The sequence below is a fragment of the Rattus norvegicus genome, chromosome 1 (genome assembly GCF_021556685.1).
Source record: "Rattus norvegicus strain SHRSP/BbbUtx chromosome 1, alternate assembly SHRSP_T2T, whole genome shotgun sequence".
Classification (NCBI taxonomy): domain Eukaryota; kingdom Metazoa; phylum Chordata; class Mammalia; order Rodentia; family Muridae; genus Rattus; species Rattus norvegicus.
The window spans coordinates 246559056-246565949 of NC_141534.1; positions in this window are offsets into that span (position 1 = coordinate 246559056).

Genomic DNA, 6894 nt, shown 5'->3' on the forward strand with positions numbered 1-6894 from the left:
AAAAAAATCCTTTGGAAATAATTTTCAACAACAAGTTCATTAGCCTGAGTAGGCAGCCATCTCTGTAAATACCTGGATTTATGCCAGATTGACGTAAGGGCCCAAGGACGGGGTGGAGTTAAGGGCAGGAAGGAACGATGAAGAACGGTGTTCCGAAGATGAGGAGGCAGGTGTTTAAGACCGGGTGTATGCTGCTTTCACGGACATAGCTACTGAGATCAAATATTAGCAAGTAAGCACATGGTTAAAGTCAGTGAAGCTTTAGTCCAGGATTGTAAGGCTATCTTAGTTCTCTTTAAGGCTTTTGTTCTTTCTGTAGTAACAGAAATAAGGGGGAAATTAATATTCAAATAGGTAGCAGAAATGATGGAATGAAAACCAGTATCCACTCTTACATTTATACAGAGCAAAGGAAATCCTTGATGAGTCCTAGATGTGAAGGTTCCTGGCCATGACTGAAGCAGAAAGATCACAAGTTTGAGGCCAATGTGGCCTATGGAACTACAGTGGGGCAGTGGGGAAATATTGCATAGGCACATGTTTGTGCACACACATGTAAAGCATACTGACGGAAAATAGCATCGGTGACTGTTCACTGAATACTATTCTTGGGAAACCAGCCTAGACATCATCAATAGATGAATACATAAAGAAAATGTGTGTACATTTGATGGCCAATGTGACAGGATCTAGAATCAACTGGGTGACAAGACTGTGGACTGAGTACTTAGATTCGTTCGTTGAGGTGGAAGAACGCCTTGTGTGTGAGTGAAACTACTCCATGGGCTGAGGGCCTAGGTGTTCACAAAGAGAAAGTTAATAAGCACGCACAGACATCTGTCACTTCTTCCTAATGATAGATTCAGAATCGGCAGTGAAAGAGCAGGGAGCACAGGGTCCCACCCCAGTGGTGTGCTAGGTTGTTCACTTGGGGATACTGAACTACCTGGCTCTATGGGGAAGTTAGTAGAGTTAAGAGCAAACACTGAAAACAAACTATAATCTTCCTCTGCCTCACTTCATCTTTTTCCTTGCAGATGCCATTACTGCCAATGTTAAACAATTAATATTCATAGAAGCATTAGAGCAGGGCCTGCCATATAGAAAGTATCCATTCACTCTCCACTCTTACCCTTACAGGAGGTAAAAACTAAGCTCTCTGTCATACCAACACAGTAAATTCAGGTAGTTCCAAGCTTTGACAAGCCAAATTTGTAAATCAGCACAGAAAAGCAATAAGCCAGAAGATGATGTAAGCCTGCACCCCTACCTAGAACTTGGGATGTGGGGACAAGAGATGGAGTGGTTCAACATTCTCAGGTACATAGCAAGCTTAAGGCCAGCCTGGGCTACACAAGACCCAAAAACAAAAAACAAGTGAAAAGGCAAAATGTAGATTTCTAAAACGATCTTAGATTGGAATAAACTCAAGTATAATCATTGAAACCAGAAAATTAAATGTCAGTTGATTTCTATGAGCATATGTTAGAAGCTAGGATTGTGGCTCACTGTTGTGACACACTGAATTGTGGGTTCAGTCTCTAGCACTATGAAATTAGAATGTTCTGCCGGAAACAATATCGTCTAGGAAAGTTACCTTCAAATGATCTCCTTTGAGAGATTGGAATCACCATTCCTGACTTGTTTTCAAAAGTAAACAACTAGCGGTGGGTGCTGCATACCTGTAATCATAGCATTCAGGAAGCTTGGGAAGGCCAATCATGACTTTGAAGCAAAGCAGGACAACACACAAAGTTCAAGACCGGTTAGGTACATAGTCAGATTCAGTCTCAAACATAATACCATGATAAATAGCGCTAGTGTCGGTCCAGACCCCTTTCCCAGGCTTGCAGACCTATCCTCCAGATGGTCCAGATATTGGGTACTAAAAAATACCCTTCCCCCAGAGCATTAACCTTACCTCACAATGCCTGGGAAGTCTTACTGCACTGTGAGGCTAGCCTGGGGCCAGAGCCTGAACATTTCAAGGGCTTAGCTGAGGATAGCTCTCTCCTGAGACCACATCCTCCCCTTTTTCATCCTGTCCTATTTCCTCTTTGCAGAGCAAATAAAGGATGCAGCACATCCTCAATAAATAAAACACTTGTATGAGATCCTCATTTCAAGAGGGACAAACTTCATTAAGTAAAAAACAATAGAACAAGTAAGGATCAAAAAGCACTCAACAGACACGAAAACGCTAGACTTTACTAGTCATCGCTGATGTGTTTGCTAGTTAGGTTGGGAAAGTTTAAAACAGATGTAAAGTTAATGTTTTCACAATTGGCAAAGGCTGTAGAATATTTTGAAAGTGGCCACAATCTAACGTCAACCTTAATAGAGATGTCTACAATTTATTCTTCAAAAGTAAGTAGGGAGGTTGGGGATTTAGCTCAGTGGTAGAGCGCTTGCCTAGGAAGCGCAAGGCCCTGTGTTCGGTCCCCAGCTCCGAAAAAAAGAACCAAAAAAAAAAAAAAAAAAAAAAAAGTAAGTAAAGTTAGAGCTTGACATGGTCACTCACGATAATCTCAGCATTTGGGGGGATCTTTGAGTTTATGGCCAGCCTTGGCTACATAGTAAGATTCTCCTTTTAGGAGAAAGAATAAAAAAAGAAAAAGAAAACTGGCTGGGTAGAAACAACGCACACATGTAGGTATTCATCCCTACGATGTGTAAAAGGACAGGAAGATTAACCTAGACCCTCAAACAAGATTACTTAACTGGTCCATGCACACTGAAATAAAACAGTGTTTATTAAGACGTCTAAAATTGTTCTGAATAAAGAAAAATTAAAAGGAAAGAACATGATTATTCCTAGGTTGGTGGAAGAGAAAATTTACTATAGATATGTGGGAGGGCATAGTCAGAGTCAAGGGCATCTGGGAGAGTCCGGAGTAGACATTACCCTGAACCAAGTGAGGAGAGGGGGGAGGGGAAAAGAGAGGCAAGAGATGGGGACCAGGTGCAGCAGTCAGAGGCCCAAAGAGAGTAGATAGAAGGGACAGGTAACAAAAATGATTGGATTATGTAGGGAAGGGCAGCTGGGGGAAGGGCACCCAGCTCCTAGGCTGGAAAAGTTTAGGAAAGGGACCAGGGTCTGCCAGCCATATCCTGTAACAGGTACGGACTGAGGGATGCTGGGAGAACCTGGTGGCCGACTTCCACTTTGATATGTCAAATAGGCACCTCGGCCATTTGTCTCAGGTTTGAAACCTAACAAGTTGCTGAGTTGAAAAAGTTATAAACTGAATGTTATATATAGTTCACAGAAATAGAATGGCGTAAAATTAAGACTATCCGGTGACAGGCTTCTTCATTATTCGTTTCTATTCTGGCAAAAAAATGAATGAGCATTGCTTGTTCAAGAGAAGGAAGAAAATTATCCATTAAGGAAAGAGACATAAAGCACTATGATAAATATGGCAAGGGGCAGGACGGGGCGGGGAGTGATGACGAGGAGCACACCTGAAGGAAACTAACAGAACCGAAGAGTTCCGGGCTGGCGAGAGGGCTCATCAGGTAAAGGCACTTGCCTCCAAGCCTGACCGCTGAGTATCAGTCCCAAGATCCACACGGTGGAAGCAGACCACAAACAGCCCTCTGGCTTCCCCATCTGGGCTGTGACACTTATAAGCACACACGTAATAAACCAATGTTGAAAGAAAGTGGATTCCTGATCCCGGTCTGGAGGTCCCAGAGGTAGTCGAGCCACAGGTTCAAGGATTGCCTAAACTACAGAGTGAGTTCAGAGCCACCCTGGGCAATTTAGGGAGCCCCTGCTACAAGAAAGCGACACAAGAGAACAGAACAGCGCCTGGGAACGCTGTGGGGCAGCGGGGTTTACAGCTCAGCCTTGGGCACTTGCTGGTGTCCTCGAGACCCTAGGTTTAATCCCCAGAACTGAAAGCTATAAAGAATAGCAGCAACCAAAACTTAATTTTTATTGGATTTTTGCATTTCAAATGTTATTCCCTTTCCCGGTTTCATGGCCATAAGTCCTCTATTCCATCCCCCTTTCCGACCAGCCTCCCTCCTCCCCACCCCACCCGACATTCCCCTACACTGCTTAACGACATCTCAAGACAAGGAGTTTGCCTGTGATCCCAAGAGAAATGGAATTCCATTGAAAGATTTGAACGATCTGGCTGGATCGGATTTGCAGTTTGGGAAACTTCTGAGCACAACTAAAAGCACAACGGTGGGACTGGAGAGGGTCTCAGCACTTTAAAGCACTTGCTCCTCCTCCACAGGACCTGAGTTCAGTTCCAGCAAACACATTGGGTGGCTCAAACCTCGTTTAACTCCAGCTCCAGGGGATCACACACCCTCTCTGGGCTCTGTGGGTTCCTGAACACACACGATACACACATTCTCTCTGTCTCTGTCTCTTTCTCTGTCTCTGTCTCTGTCTCTTTCTGTGTGTGTGTGTGTCTTTCTCTCCTTCCCTCCCTCTCTCCCTTCCTCTCTCTCTGACTCCTTCTCCCCCTGCCCATATGTGCACACACATACACACAGACAGACAGACAGTCTTTTTTCAAAGAGGGATGTTTGGATAATCCTAATGTTGAAGGCTTTGCCTAGGTTGGAGGACACAGATCACAAAGCACACAAAACTTGGCCATGATCAAAAGCTCTGAATGAAAATAAAGTCAAGAATAACTTCCAGAACTCTCCATTGTGAAGTATATCCTTCTGTGAGATGAGGACAACAAGATAAAAGACCATAAGCAAAGAGTTGGCGCAGGGGGAGACAGTGGCTTTCTGGACCTATCTGTGTGACACAAATGGAGTTCCCCCGGGATAGTTCTCTTTCCCACTCCCTGGGATAGAGCCAGGGCCAGTCTCCACCTGCTTTCACTCTACACTGCCTCACGTGCCCTCCACTTCTTTACTCAGTACAAATGTTTAAATGTGACAATGCAAAGCTTATTTTTAACTCTTTTCTCCTTTAAACCACCAGCAGGTCATGGCCAAGAGGCTCAGATAAGACACATTGGTCAGATACTATCATGCCCACTTTATACCAGGCAGATATCATTGGCACAAGCAAGAGAAATACCGTCTGTGTTGGAAACATCTACTGGATTCCCATACCTTAGATGAGTGGTTCTCAACCTGTGGGTCATGACCCCTTGAGGTGGAATAATTCCTTCACAGGGGTCGACTAAGAATATAGGAAAACACAGAGGTTTACATTATGACCCATAACAGCAAATTTACAGTTATGAAGTAGCGATGAAATAATTTTACGATTGGGAGTCACCACAGCGTGAGAAACTGTATTGAAGGGTCGCAGCATTAGGAAGGTTGAGAACCACTGCCTTGGATCTCTGTCCAGCTGGCCAAGGAGGGATGCTATGGGATGGCAGAGGGTAAAGATTAGGGGAGAGAACTGAGAGAATGAATCTGCCCTTTGGTTCTTGATGGGAGAGGGGGACAGAAAGAAAAGGGCCCAAAATATTTCTGGTCATCTGCCCAACCTATGTGTATCCACAGCTGTGTGGTTGGACATCTCGGTTACAGACCTCGCCTGTCCCCTCCCACAGAGTGGTGGAGGCACGGATAAAATGTTCGTGAACACAGTCCTACTTGGTGTGAGTTTCAGGGAGCACAGTGCTGGAGTTTGACATGAGTCTTCCACAGACTGTATGTCCCAAGTTCCAAACATTCCCAATACCCTTGAGCTTGTCCACACTCTCCTGCTGCCTGCAGAGTTCTAGGCTTGAATAACCCTTGTTCATTTTTTCAGAATGTCCCTCAATCTTACCACCTCCAGAAAATCATAAATTGCCACATCTCCATCATACATAGACCCCCACATCTTAGACACTCAGAGAGGGCATCCTACAGTTCCCTTCATTGGGCCTAAGACTGCTCTTACATATATATTTCTACTTGTTTCCTTATACTTGTCTGCTTCCTGAACTAGGACACAATCTTTTTCTCACCAGAGGTCTTTAGCGCCTCTGCTCAACATTTGGCAACAAACCTTTTCCTGCTGGAGGTCAAAAGTCATTGATCCAGAATGTTCTCTCATAGGGGGCCTTTGATCCTGTCAGCGCCTGTCCACAATACAGTGATTGGTAGGCCCCTAATTAGTGAGTCAAGAAGCACAAATGAGAACTTAAGAATTGCTTGTTTAACCTGCAGTAATCATTCTTCCCACCAGGGGTCTCTTTTTCCACATCATTGGAGCAAAACAACACTTTTTTTTTTTTTCTTTTTCTTTTTTGTCTTGTAATTCAGTGACAGGAGCTGGTCAGAAATGTAGATTCACTGGCCCCTACCTGAGCCCAGTTGAGGGCAGTCTTCTGTTTATCAAGATCCTTGGGCTCTAACTCCATAAAGTATCAAGACTATGGTTTTGACAGGGCATTTCTTTCCCTCGCTCCTCCTCCTCCTCCCCTCCTCCTCCTCTTCCTCCTCCTCCATTTCTTATTAATTTTTTAATGATTTACTTTATTCTAATGTGTATGAGTGTTTTCTTGCATGTATGTATGTATGTATGTATGTATGTATGTATGTATGTATGTGCACCACACGCATGTCTGGTACCTATGAAGTCAGAAGAGAGCATCAGATCTGCCACCTGCTTTATGGTTTGCTGCGAGCCCTCACGTGCTCCTGGAAACTGAGCTCAGACCCTCATGCTCTTAACCACTGAGCCATCTCCCCATTCCCCGAGATTTTTAATCTGAAGAAGCTGGAAAACACTGACAAGTGAGCCCCTTCCTAAATGGCCCCTTTTGGGGTTGGGGATTTAGCGTTTGCCTAGCAAGTGCAAGGCCCTGGGTTCGGTCCCCAGCTCCGAAAAAAAAAAAAAAAAAAACTAAATGGCCCCTTTTACATGAGGAATCCCCAGCACTGACCTGACAAAAGGCTTTGAATACGGCA